Below are 14,423 nucleotides of genomic sequence, written 5' to 3'. Positions count from 1 at the left end.
AGAAGATCTACGGGAAGGACCACTTAGCGATCACAAGGCTCTGACATAGCCTTAACAATATCACCAGCCGGACCTTGGGTTATGTACTGCCCAAGTCTTCTCCTGATCCCCGCTGCCACTACCAGCCTCCGAGTGGGTATCGAACTAAGTTGAAAGGGTTGGGTCAAGTCCTGCCCATTCAGGTCATATGGTTGTACGATTGGATACTAGGTAGGATGTCACAGCGAACCAGTCCTTATACGACCGAGGCAAACATCTTCCAGCAAGAACACCACAAAGGCAAACCTTGCTCCAAGGTAGTTCCCACCTTTGTGGGGTACCTTACTCACCTCCGTCAACAATACACTAGAGTTTCCCAAGAACACAAATCTCAAACACACACACCAAGCACACAACACTTCACATTTTTTTGAAAAGGCATGATTAACATATCTAAGTATCATGGTTCCTTCATTTGATCAAAGTCATCCTAACCATGCTAGTAAACAAGCATTCATCCAAACAATCATTACAGTTGATGTTTGGAACCTTCTAGGGTTTCAACGGAATAAAGATAACAATGTCAAGACATGGCATAAACAAGCTAGATCATAACTACATTAGCATATTTTAAAAGTACTACAATTATTAACTTAAGCTTGTATATCTCTATAATTTGAAACAATGGCTCAACGGTGTAGGACTTGCCTTCGTTGAAGTTCTCATCAGCTCCTTCTTCAAACTCCGGATCCTCTGGGTCTTCCTCAAACGCGCGTTCCTCTAACAAACGCAACTGACGACAAAAGTGCACACATAAACAATCAATCAAATGATTATATTAAAACTAAATAAATTACAAAAATTATGGAATTGACATGATTGGGTAGATCTCGAATTTAGATAAATATTGGTGGAAGAATTGTCGAAAACGGAGTTAGGACGGAGGAGAAACGAGCTTCACAAGTTCTGCCGGGAGAGAAAATAAAAAAAAAAGGAAAAAAAGGGAATATTCCGGTTTTGGAATCGGCTCACGTCGGGGTCGGCTCGGCTCAGTGGCTCGGCCGGGCCCACCTATCAGCGAGCGAGGGAGAGAAAACAAGGGAGGGAGAGGGGAGCTGGCTCGATAGTTGATAGGGAGAGGGAGAGAGGCGACAGGGCGGCGGCATGGCACGGCAGCGGCGAGCTCCGCTGACCGGCAGAACGAGGCGGCGGTGGCCGGATCTGACCCGGGCGGGGGCGGATCTGGCCGGTGGGTGGGGGGGGGCGAGGGCGTCAGCCGGCGATGGCGAAGAGGCGGCGGCTGGCGACGACGAAGAAGGCTAAGGTATGCTCCTCTGGGGGGAAAGGGAGAGAGAGCGGGGGAGGCGGTGGAGCTCACCGGCGGCGGCTTCGGAGCAGTGGTGGCGGCGGTGAAGGAGTCGGAGTGGTACAGTGCAGACGGGGAAGAAGTGATGTAGTACTGTTCATATTTATAGGAGGGGCGACAGCGGCAACGCAGGGCACGAGGCCAGGCGAGGCGTGGGGCGCGAGGCGAGGCGAGGTGCGAGGAAGCGGCGCGGGGCGCGAGGTCCGCCTGCGACGCACGGCGATGGGACGGCGGAGCGCGGCATAGCGCAGAGCAGGAGCGGCGTCGGGTCAGGGGGAGAGAGAAGGAGGGTGAGAGGAATTTTATTTTCTGAGTTTTTTTTTAATCTGAGAGAACACAGGTGTGACATGTGGTTTCTCTGTGGACATATTGGAATTCCATCCAACCCTGGACCATTCACAATTCGCTTTACCTCTCTCTTTTTTTCTGCGGTAACAAGCTTTACTATTTGATGTATCTCTATATAGAAGAAGATTGTAGAAACAGTACTACTAGTACGAGAGGGTTTGTGAAGTTCCTTTCAGACGAGCCTAGCTTGTTGATGATAGGGCCGGGAAAAAAGAACAAAAACAAATGAAGTTAGAACATCCCCGTTCGTTCAGACATTCAAGTTCCAGTAAACTTGATGTGAACAGCGACAGAAATAAACACTAATCTCAAATTTTATTTAAAAAATCGCCAAAAACTTTACCTTAAAATCCGCAAAGAGAGATAGAGGGATGGCGGCGCTCTCACCGCCACTTGCTGCCTGGGCTGCGCTTCTGCCCTCCGCGCTGCTCGTACCTCCCATCCTCTAGATCTAAGAGAGAGAGAAGGGGGAAGGGATAGGACGAAGGCGGCGACCAGCCACCGGAGCGTGCCTCACAGCTCGTCCCTAGCCCCACGTCATGGCTGCACGAGCAGCAAGCGCAGCTCCCTGCCCAGCGCAGCCACTCAGACGAGGCTAAAACAAAGGTACACACTGTGACTACCTGATTAAGGTCCTGTTTGTTTTCTACTTCTGGTTCTGCTTCTACTGCTGCCAGAAGCCAGAACAAACGGGGTTCTGGAGAAGTGGCTTCTGGAGAAGCTAGAAGCCTGCTTCTAAGGAAAATGAACTAAAGCTGAGAAGCTCGCTGAGAGACATTTTTCTGAGAAGCTGTGTGCTGAGAAACCAAAAATTTGTTGTAGAAGCCAACAACCTATTTTCAAAAGCAGCTTTTAAGATAAGTCAAAAGCACAGCTTTTCAGAAAAACCCAAAAGTAGAAGCACAAACAAACAAACCCTAACTTTCTTGGATGCTAGTTTTGTTGGCTCAACGATTCAATGATTTCTATGCCAGGGCACGCGCGATGGGTGCAGAGGTGCCCACCAGAGTCGAGGAGAGGTGCCACTACTACAGAAAAGATCAATCACTGTCGGTTCAAAATTGATATCACTGTCGGCTTATGAACCGACAGTGATAGTAATATGAACCGATAGTGATAACCCAACTATTACTGTCGGTTCATAAAATGAACCGACAGTGATAACCCAACTATCATTGCCCGTTCATAGCTTGAACCTACAGTGATAATCATTCCACATGTGCAAAAATATTCTATTGCACAGGGATCTGTCTTACTTAAGACAGAAATCCCCATACTGAAATGTTCGAAATCCCCATACATAAATCTACAAATAAGAATGGATGTTGCGAAGTTATTGTACCAGAAGCTCTTCTAACGTTTCACGTCAAAAGGTTCCTGATACAGCAGCCATGCGCCATCCGTAATACATCTTGCGCTATCTGAGTGACAATATGTAGATCTAAAGGAATGGCAAAAGCACAATCTTTAACAGTCAAACTTAGCTCGAAGCAAATGTGCTTTTTGTCATTCCTTTAGATCTATCTATTACCACAATCATCTTCACACAACATTCACGCGCAGTGGAGACGGGGAAAGTAGACGAGGAGATGGGGAGAGGAGATGGGGGAAGGCGTGCAACCCCACGTTGGCTCAGGAGACAGTGAGCTCGTCGGGCTCGGCAAACGCGAACTGGCTATGGCAGCTTGAAGGACGATTAGAGGAGATGAGGAGACTACGGGGAGAGGAGATGAGGAGACGCGTTGAAGCCAGGCACAAGGGGTAGAGGCGGCCACAGTGGAGACAGTGACCATCACTCCACTTCAACCGCCACTACCCCTCGGGAGCGGCTTCGGGAGAGCGAAATGAGATTGGGGTGGTTGAGGGAGACATGTTCTATTTATAAAAGAATTATCACTGCTGGTTTGATTAATGAACCGACAGTGATAATATTTACCACTGTCGGTTTGGAATACGAACCGATTGAGCTAAATATTTATCATAGCCTGTCGGTGTATCAGGAACCGGGGGTCCCCGAATCCCGAGGCCAGGCCAGCAATCCGCCACATGGCGCCATCCCGCGGAGTCTCCCCCGCAAGGTGAAAAAGATCAAGTCCCGGGAGAGGGTGCTCGGGACCACAGTCGGTGGTCCCCGGTACCCCAGTCCCCCGACGACCAGGAAAGCTAAGTACCGGGAGAAACGTGCCCGGGGCCGCTAGCGGTGGCCCCCTGGGCACCCAAGTACCCCGAGGACTCACCGAAGGAAGTTCCGGGAGAGAGTGTTCGGGGCTGCGTGCAGCAGTCCCCGAGCACTCGGTTCCCCGAGGATCCGTACAAGTGTGCCCGGGAGAGAATGCTCGGGGAGGTGAACAGTACCCCCGAGCACTCGGTTCCCTAAGGACAAGAAAGGGCATTCTCGGGAGAGAGTGCTCGGGGAGGTGAACAGTGACCCCGAGCACTCGGTTCCCCGATGACTCAGAGGGCCCCCTGACAGTGGCCCCCGAGGGCCCCACCGATGAAGTGTCATCCAGTCAAAGGCCCAAGGCCGCATTTAGAGAAGCGTGCGTGGCCTGTCACCTCCAACTGCTCCCGTCGCGCTCAGCGTCAGTTCCTGCCACGTCCTGGCAGAAGGGCATGGGGTTATTAATTGCACGGGTCCCATCCCGTGCCATCCGGCCCGTCTCAGGATAACGTCGTAAGGGCCGAGGTGTTCCGTTTGCCACGCTGCTGTGGTAGGGGAACAAGACAGGGAGGGCACGCCGGGCCGCTCTGCGGCTGCCCGGTGGGCCCTCTCCACGGCGCCCGTTGCCAGTGCATTTATGGTGACGAATGACCGGGCGTGGGATGCATTTTCCACCCCCGGTCACTTCGCCCAGAGAAAATGATGACGCCCTTTCCATTTATGGTGTCTCGGAACTCGTGCTCCCCCTCCCGTTCGGGGCACGCTGCTGCCGGCGAGTATTTAAAGCCGCCGGCGGCACAAAAGGAACAACGGCTGAGAAGTGTAAAAAAAAAGAGACAAGCTTAAGAGAACGAAACAATTGCTCACAAGTAGTGAAGGGAAGATCGAGAGCACCCAAGGCCGGCGGCAACACACAGACCCAAGAACAAGGAGCCTCAGGCTCTAAGATAGACAAATATCCTTGTAACCAGCAACATCCCTGAGGGACATTCTCAAGGTATTTATAGTATCCATACAGGAGTAGGGTATTACGCCTCCGTACGGCCTGAACCTGTCTAAACACCAGCGCATTTACTCCTTTTCGCATTAGATCAAACCACCCCACTAGCTGTTGCATTCATACCCATTTATTTCCCCAGCGAACATATTCAGGATCATCCCCCCGGCCGAATCTCTAAAAAGGGGTCCCCTAGGATCCCTGCGACAGGAGTTCACCCTCCGACATAGCCTGTTATTAAAGGCACATCTTTTTAGCACGTATTTTTTGAACCGACAGTGATAGTCGTCAATTATTGCTCCATCGGTTTGAATTATTGAACTGGTAGTGATACATATTATCACTGTTGGATTGGAATACGAATCGGTTGAGCTAAATTATACCTGTTCAAAGGTCGGGCTGGGCTGGGCCAGACTTCGAAAACCCCGACGGGAAAACCAGAAGCCTGAGCCCAACGTTGGGCTGGGCTTCTAGGTCTGAGCCCGACCTAACAGTGGGGTTTTTCAAGCCGAGCTCAGGCTTTTCCAGGTTTTCTCGGGCTTTTCTAGGTTTCGGGCCTATTTTTGAAGCCCGAGCCTGGCCCGAAAAAATATGTGGGCTAGGAAGTTAAGCCCGAGCTCGAGCCTGTGCATTGGTTGGGCTGAACTAGGTCAGGCTTTTTCGAGCCGGGTCGGGTCAAGCTTACCGGGCCGGGTTACCCATGAGCAGGCCTAAGCTAAATATTATCACTGCCGATTATTAAAGGCATGTCTTTTTATGAATAACTCTTTAAGAATCGGTTGTGATAATTTGACTATCACTATCGGTTCTGGTTACGAACTGGCAATGATAAATATTATCACTGTCAGTTATTAAAGGCACGCCTTTTTACTAATCGGTAGTGAAAATTTGAATATCACTATTTGTTCGTATTACTGACCAACAGTGATAACTACTGTCACTGTCAGTTCTTACTGGCTCAACTTTTATATACATATGAAGCTTATGAACTGACGGTGATATATTATCACTGCCAGTTATTACTGAACCGATAGTAGAATAGGGGTAAGGCTCACCTTTCTCAAGTAGTGTGCACACCGGAGGAAGGCTTTGTGTGGAGGAAGTACGGGCATAAGGACATCCAGAACAGCAAGTACCCAAGGTTAATATGCACGTTGTTTGCAAGAACCCTGCTCAAATTTCAATTCAGGAGGTGACCGAGGTAGCAGGGGACTGATCGTTCGATCTCGCATGGGAGCAGGACTTATTTCAGGTGCACCTACAAGCACGACACAGGCTGCAGAGCCACGTGGCCGGTGCAGCAGACGGAGGACGACCCCTCCCTCTACGTAATCACCTTCTTCGGCGAGCACACCTGCGGCATGGACTCCGCCGCCGCCGTGGGCAAAGACGAAAAGATGCAGCAGTTGGTCATCAACTTCGGTTCCAGCTCCGCGAGCAGCGGCTCCCTTTGGCTCTCCTCTCCCGAGGATGATGCCCGGAGCGGAGCCGACTAGCAGAGCTCGTCGGCCGACGTCTCTTGTGCATCCCCGGAGCTGGAGTACTTGCTCGGCTGTTTTGACTGGGATTATTTCGGTGAGAGCTCGTTTGATTTTGTCGACGAATTCGCCAACTTTGACGAGATTGCCTTGCTTCAATAGCATGAATAATTCTGTACACTGTGCATGGTTGGAAAGTGGCATTATCTAGAGTAGATGGACCCTAGGATTTTGTATTGAGTTCCGTGTGCTGATGAGAGATTGGAGAGGCATAAGAGGATGTACACCTTTGTGGCCGGGCCGTCATGATAAGAAATGTGTAAATTGATGAGTGTTTAAATATATTGCGGCGTGTAGTGATGTGGTTAAATTGGATTTATGCTACTCTATAACATGTCATTTTGGAGAAATATCACTTAAAGATTTGGAATTGGTAAACTGTCCTCCAAAAGAAGTTTTCTTGGACTTGATGCCATGCTGACATGTTTTCGATGGGGAGTTTTGCCCCTACTCATCCCATTCTTCGTCCCCATCAACCTTCTCGCTTGCTTTAATTCTTTGCCATCCTCATGTTGCCCTCCTTGGCACCAAGCCCTAACCACTGGGAATGGCGGTGCACGTATATATATGCGCGCATGGGATGCTAGAGCTTGAGCAGCGTCCACGGGTCTCGACATCTACATGAGCGGCCATGTATGTATAGGTTGAGCAGCAGCAAGTGTCAAGGTAGCAGCGTGGAACTCTGTCATGCATTACGTGATCTATCATGCGAGCTAGAGCAGAAGCGGTCGGGTTATTGGGCGACTGCTTCGATGGAGGAACAGATCCTCATGGCTTTAGAGTTTGATGGGGAAAGCAGAGTGGAGATGGAGAAGAGGGGAGGGAGGAAGACGACTGGCAAGACCAATAGTACCCACACCGTCCATAGCGAGGAGAGACCGATAGGGAGGAACCAGGAGACGGGGACGAAACTGTATCCAGAATGGCATGAGTACTAGTTTCAAATAAATGGCATGTCGAAAGGTGAAGGTGGTAAATCAGATTTGGTTAGTAATCTATATCTATACATCTATATATCAGTTACAATGAATTTAAACGATCTTCATCGTTTATCTAAATTGATCAAATAATCACCGTACAAAGTTAGATCACATTTCTTTTTTCAAGAATACATTATTTAATCTTAAACGATCACGTACAAAATTATACTATATTTCTCATTCTAAAAATATATTATTTAATATCTTATTATTTATCTTTCATACTTAGGTATTTAATATTTTTCTTTCATACATTCTAAAAATACATTCAATCTTCTGTTATTTGTCTTTCATATTTTTTTTTCGAATTACTATATATTATATTGATTCTATGTGTGTACAGTCGCTAGTTTTGTTTGAATGGAGGACTTCAAAATTGACAAACTATGGATGGAATGATTCTAGGCAGATGCAGATTCCGATGCCTAAAGCAAGAGGATCTAGTGATCTACAACCTGTGTGGTCAACTACTCTCCCACGGGGGAAATGGATACGTGTTTGGAACTTTGGATCATCCACGTGCCAAGTTTTGACTTTAATCAGTACTGCCAAGTTATCACTATTGAAGTACTAGTCTATTGAGTGATACCTGAAGCTGCATGTGACCAGCTGTGTACTAGAAAAGAATCACGCCGTTGGCGCGCGTGCATGATTAAATTTAGTATATGACTGGTTGTTTTACAGTGTCCCTTTCTAAGCTATACTTATTTATATATTTACCTATGGTCTATTGTTTTTTTTGAAAGATCCGAAACAGCTTAGATTAATTAAGAATAACGAAGTGCAGGTAGTATATAAGAGACATACATTAAAGTAGACAAAAAGAAAATTGAGCAATCAGGTGGTTTGCGCTAGGCTGAGTGCTCCCCAACTTAGGAATTGGAAAAGGATTACACGCTAAAACATAAGCAATTAAGAACTAGAAAGCTGAGCGGCTGAGAGAGCACAGTCTCGGGATCAACCATCGCCGGCAGTATGGAATCCAAGTCTTTTGCACTCGCCATGGTCCATCGCAGTGCCTCTTCCTGGAGCTCAGACGTAGTATGACCTACTGTTTTCTCTTTGCGGTTGGAAACACGATTGTTTTGCTCCTTCCAGACAATCCATACGACTAGGATGCAGAGCGATCAAAGCCCCTTGACTGCCTGGCCTGATGTGGACTGGGTGAGGGACCTGAAACAATCTAGTCCACTTGTCCGAGGTGACATCGTTGTCCAGTTACACGGCAATAGGCAAGGACGTTGCACCAAGAGGCAACCTTGTTCCAAATTTGTTGTGTAATTGCACACCCGGAAAACAAATGATCTGTCGTCTCTAGATTGCGCAAACATAACTGACAAAAGTAACAGGTCGTCCATCCGCGTCTTTGCAATCAATCGGCAGTCCAAATCCAGCTTTGGAGAGTAGCCAGAGGAAAAACTTACATCGGGGAGGAGCCCAAGGCCGTCATACTATGATGTCCATCTCGGTCATTTTGGCGCCTTCAAACTAAAGGAGGTAAGCCGATTGGGCACAGTACTCCCCTGCAGCAGTACGTGTTCAGGTAATCAAGTCCGGAGCAGTGCTACTCGTATCCAGTTGTATTGATTGAAGAAGGGTCTAAAGATCAACATATTCAGCTAGGAGAGTCGGGGTTATATCTGACATCATGAAAATAGAGGAAATACTTATGACAATGCTTATATCTGGTGACACAACTATATATATGAGCAAATATTTTCAAATTTTGGTCCGTATAAAGGTATCTTGTTCACGTGGGAGATAACCTGGGCCGAAGGCACTTGAAGTTTGGCGGTCCAGATGACCTGTGTAGATGAGGTTCCGAAGGAGGTAAAACTAGTCAAAGCAGTAGCGGTGGCTAGGGTTAGGGTTGTTCTTTGATTCGGAAGCCATTGCTGCTATCTAGGCGGAGCACCGGTACCATAGCGAAGCTTGCACGGAGAGTAATTTGGAAGGGTTCTGGGAGGGCTTAAGCTTTGGATTCATCTCATTTGCGTCTCCGTGGGATCTCCACGCAGAAAAGGTAAGCCCAGTCGTCTTCCATCCTTCTCCACGGAGATCTATTTCCATGATGAAATTGTCGCACTATTGTACACGATGTGAGTGATGCATCACATACTTGAGCTAATCGATTCCTTTACTTGGCTTGCCAGACCGTGGCCAGATCTTGCGGTGATTTATCCTTGCTTATCTGATTTTCTTTTGGTTGCTCGTTGCCTTGTGTTTTGTATAGATCTGAGTTGTTGGTGTATACATTGTGCCTGAGTTTGTACGATTCTCATGTTCTGATCTTCGCTTCCTTCGTATCGAATTTGGGATGCAAAATATTGTAGGTTATGTTGAGTACAATTTCGGATGAAATATATCGTGGAATTTTGGTGTAGATATTCCTTTATAAGCATTGTATCTTGCTTACCAACTGGGTTGTTTATACAATGACCTGCAGTTGTTCTTTCATTTTATTACAGACAGTTAATTTCTCTGAGCTGTATCATTATCAGAGCTAGTCCCATTTTAGTTGCTGTTATATGTAGGATATTCTTTATAATTTTTTCAGTGGCGGTAATAGAGTTCGTAATTCAGTGTCTGTAGGTCTAGTATGGATTGCTCCATCTATATACATACATGCTTCCTTTTGAGTTGTTGTCTGGCGTCGTTGCTGACTTGGGTGGATCCGGATTCTCATTTGAAGATTCAAGCAACGATCCTTACCAAGCGAAGCTTCGTTTATTCTTCGATATTACCCTAACCCTAGATCATACCCACCCTTGCACAAGGGACATTATTATGCAATGTAGTAGGGAGAAGCAAATGGTAACATCCATGACTTGCGAGGATGTAGCAAGTCTTCTACATAGCACCAAACAGAGCTTTACTGAGCCATGCCAGATTCAAGAATCAATCGTAAATTCATTATATTTTTTTGACCAAGAACTGTGGGGGAGTTACCCACATAAAGATTGATTCTTATTAAATAAACAGGGAGTTATTTATAAACGATGGGAGCAAATGTGTAGTAATCGACTTAAAGTCGTTTCTGAATCCTTGCTTCCAGCTGTCAAAACTTGGGGTTTAGTTCCCGAAGATTTTCCCATTTCACTGGTTCCACATATGCCCTGAGATGATTTCCATTGAAAAGGCACAAATAAAGTTATTCTTCGCCTGCTGAAGCATGTAGAAAAAGTTCAGGCCAAAGTTCTACTGAATCTGGACAAAGTCCCAGCAATGAGCATTGAATGGGCAGTCTCCTCTATTTCCTCTTGACGTAGCAACTCAGCTCAGCTGCACAGCGAGGCCAGTGACACTAAAATTGATTCAAATGATAGCAACAGAATGGTAAAATAGTCAGTGCCTAGTGGTATAACTTATTCTTAAACTTTAGAACTTTGCATCATACGGAAGCGTAATTAGGTCACAACATTAATTAATAATTTCCAATCATTACTGAGGAAACTACAAATAATAATAACATTCGATTGGATAAAACCTAGCATCCACTAAGCAAAAAATATTAGTGCCTACAAGGATGGCTAATAAAGTCAAAGTCAAGTGCAGAATTATAGCATATGAAATGGCAGGCACTCTCAGGCTAAGGTACTGTTACACGGAGTTAGAACATTAGCTATTAATTTAGGGAGCATTGCATCAGGCTAATAGTTGATAATGCAGGCCCACCAATCCTTTCTTATTTCAAATTTAGCAAATTATTATTTGACATGAGCACTGGAGTGAGATATGAAAAGTTTTAGAAACAATCTACGATTTGCCACTGATAAATTGTCTGTTCTATGATATATCATCCCACATGTTATTCTCACAATGGATGGTATATCATAGAACAGACAACTTATTCAGTGGTAAATAGTAGAATCTCTCAAAGTTTTATATGCAGTCAACGTTTTGAAAAAACTTGATTCAACAAAATATGAAACCTAATTCAACATTTTGAAAGAACTAATTTACCATGTTATGTATGAATTTGTGAAACAATATATTAAAAATGTTGAAATGATCTATTTAAAATGTTGAATTCGTACATCCTGCAAAATGTCTAATTTTTCATTAAAAAATTGAAGTTTTAAAAATATATTCAGATTGGATTTCATTCTATTGCATTAATTATAAATAACACCATGGTTAAAACGGGTTCAAAAATATACTCACAGATTCAAGGAAAAATATGTTCAAAAATTAAAAATCAAATCACATTTTCACCCACCCATTCCTTAATTAATCACGGAGCACCATCTATTTATGCTTGCTTGAATTTTCTGGAGTTTCAATTCGAAGTGAAATCAATTCACTCAACTTGATTTAATCCTTGACCTAATTGCAATCTAGTTCTATTTGAAAAGTTTAAAATTTTAGTGAAATTTACTAACATGAAAAAGAATGGAACATAGGGTGTTACACCATGCATGTACAGAATTGAAGCGATACATTCAAAATTGCCTGCTTTCTTTCCAAGTTGAACACTCATTTTTGTCACTTGGATTTTTCGGAAGATCTGAAGAGTGTGATTCATGTTTTATCACTCACCCCTTGTTTCCATTGGGAACAAGTTATTATTCCTTAGGTCATATGATGAACTTTTTTAGTGCTATATTGTTTTTGAAGAAAGTGGTCCTATATAGTGATCCTAGATTGAAGAAAGGATGTGTATTTCACTAGTGAATATTGACTTGAATTGTGCTAGGTTTTCCTATAGAGCGGTGCATTTTCCTTTTCTTACTTGGTTTGAATTGTGCTAGGTTTACTTATAAATGTTAACATTATTGATTCGATATTTAGGATGACATGTGAGTATTGTACTTTATTTGCTTGACAAGGTATGCTGATTTGAGATAAATTATATAAATTTGTGTTAATATTTTGAGGATAGTGGGCATGACTATGAGGAGAATAATAAATGTGTGTGGAATCCTTCAATAACAAATTTGATTTTGGTCCAATCTTTTATCTCAAATGTTTACCGTATGTTTCGGTGCGTAGACAAATAGATACGCTTAATATATTAAATTTGTTTCACTTTGACTATAGACACCTAGATTTCACGTGTGCGTTTACTAGTGTGCTCCCGTTCACATAGGTTACAAGCAGACTGCATAAGCGAGGGCTCAAAGTCACATGTCACACCTGCCAAATGCGAGGCCTAACATTGAGAGAAAAAAAAAACAGAAGCAAAGGCCCAAGAAGAGACCGCAATAGCCGAGAGGTGTGCGCTATGCCGACGGCGCAAGGGATGCTGTGTCGGCAAAATGGAAAAGAGTGTGGCGCAGCCCCCTGCAGGTGACTACCTCAGAGATAAGGGAAGACAACCGAGGGCCAGGGTTCGATTATGTACTGGCAGCAACCAGCAATCGGTAAAACAAAAATGCAAAACACTTTACTTATTTGTCATGTTTCCTTGTTAGATTTGTGAACTGCCATATGATATATGCTTTTGTTCCTGCTATAAAAAATTCAACCTGGATGTCCTAAAGCGTCCACAGTTTATCATTAAATCGACAAAAATTGTATTCATATTTGCGAATTTAGGGTTAATTGTATCCATGCCACCGTGATTTTGTCAGTTTAGAAATATGTCACAACAAAGATCGAAATTATAGATCCGCCACTCCACAGTGCAAATTTTGTTGAAATATGCCAATATGAAGAATTTTGGACCATATTGCCCTTATCCTCGTCCTCTCTTCTTCTCCAACCCATCGACGGCCGCCGCCACCACTAGATCCTCTCCTCCTTCCCATTTCTCCCTCTATTACGCCTCCACCAACACCTCCCCTTCCCGATCCTCCTCGCCCTCCACGTGGCGGAGCTCGTCTCACCAGATCTGATGGGCGGATCCGACATCCGGTGCTAGGGAGGGCGACGGGCGAGGGGGCTAGCAGCCCAGGCGAGCCCGTGCGACGGCCTCCTCAATCACGCCTCCCGCCGAGATGTGTCATCGTTAGTTTTCCTACTCCGGCGACCCCATCCCATCGAGATCCGGGCGGCCACCTCTCATGGTGGTGGCCATGGGTGGCAGCAGCAGAGGCTCACGACCACGGCGGCGACCGGACACGATGGAGAGGGGCAGCGTACAGAGCATGGGAGGCTTCTCGTCGATCTCCCGCCATCGGCGACCTCCTCTGCTCCTCCCTCATCCTGTGAGCCCAGAGCGGTGCAATCGTCTTTGAGGAAGTCTAAATCGGTGCCCAACGCGTCCTGATCCGAGCCCTATCGACCCAAATCGGAGCTGCTGCCAACGCCGGGGGTGGCGCAGCTGGGTTCGCGCCGACACCAGCGTGGGTCGTTGGGTCTCGTCGTGTCGCCGGTTGCGCTTGTTAGGTCGCCACGCCGGGTGGGGCGGCGGATCCGTGCTTGGAGAGATATGGGTTGGCTGGAGGAGAGTTGGGTGAGGGGGCCATGGAGGAGGTAGAAGACAGGGGCAATTCGGTCCAAATACTGTGCATAATGATATGGTTACAATTTTCAAAAGAGAGTAGTGGCATATCTACAATTTTGACTTTTGTAATGCCATATTTCGAATCTGACAAAATTGCAATAGCATGAATCTAATTAACCCATTGCAATAATTACAGTGAAATCCCCAAACGTGCACTTAAAATTATTTGATTTCTACCATGTTTATTACATCACATAAAGCTTCAGAAGCTTCTCATTGAGTAAAAAACTTATTTAACCATACAATTAACCCTTTGCCTTTATAAAGGGCTAGGAGCTTATTTCAAGAGAAAAAAAAAGAAGGAAGAAAAAAAGACCTCTATGGGCATATCTAATGTGACATCCCAATGATAGCTTGAAGAAATCTTGGGATTGGCGGCATGTCAACTTCTAATAAACCCTCTAGAATTTGTACTACTTCACCCATAGCTGGCCGATTTGACTCATCTTCCTGGATACACCAACAAGCCACCTTGCAGACTCTCTCAACCTCATCCAAGTTGGCCTGACCAGATAACTGACCATCCAACAAAGTCCCAACATCTCTGTCGAGAAGTTTACTTGCAACCTCCATAGGGAAATATGCAACATGATCAGCATCATCAGT

The 14,423-nt window shown here is 45.5% G+C and overlaps 1 pseudogene; it reads left to right on the top strand.

The window, feature by feature from the left end:
• The first annotated feature begins 1,261 nt into the window (after positions 1–1,261).
• On the top strand, positions 1,262–6,491 carry LOC133928136 (probable WRKY transcription factor 70; annotated as a pseudogene).
• The last annotated feature ends 7,932 nt before the right edge of the window (positions 6,492–14,423 follow it).

The sequence above is a fragment of the Phragmites australis genome, chromosome 9, assembly GCF_958298935.1.
Source record: "Phragmites australis chromosome 9, lpPhrAust1.1, whole genome shotgun sequence".
Taxonomy (NCBI): domain Eukaryota; kingdom Viridiplantae; phylum Streptophyta; class Magnoliopsida; order Poales; family Poaceae; genus Phragmites; species Phragmites australis.
This window is presented reverse-complemented; position numbering and strand designations above follow the sequence as displayed.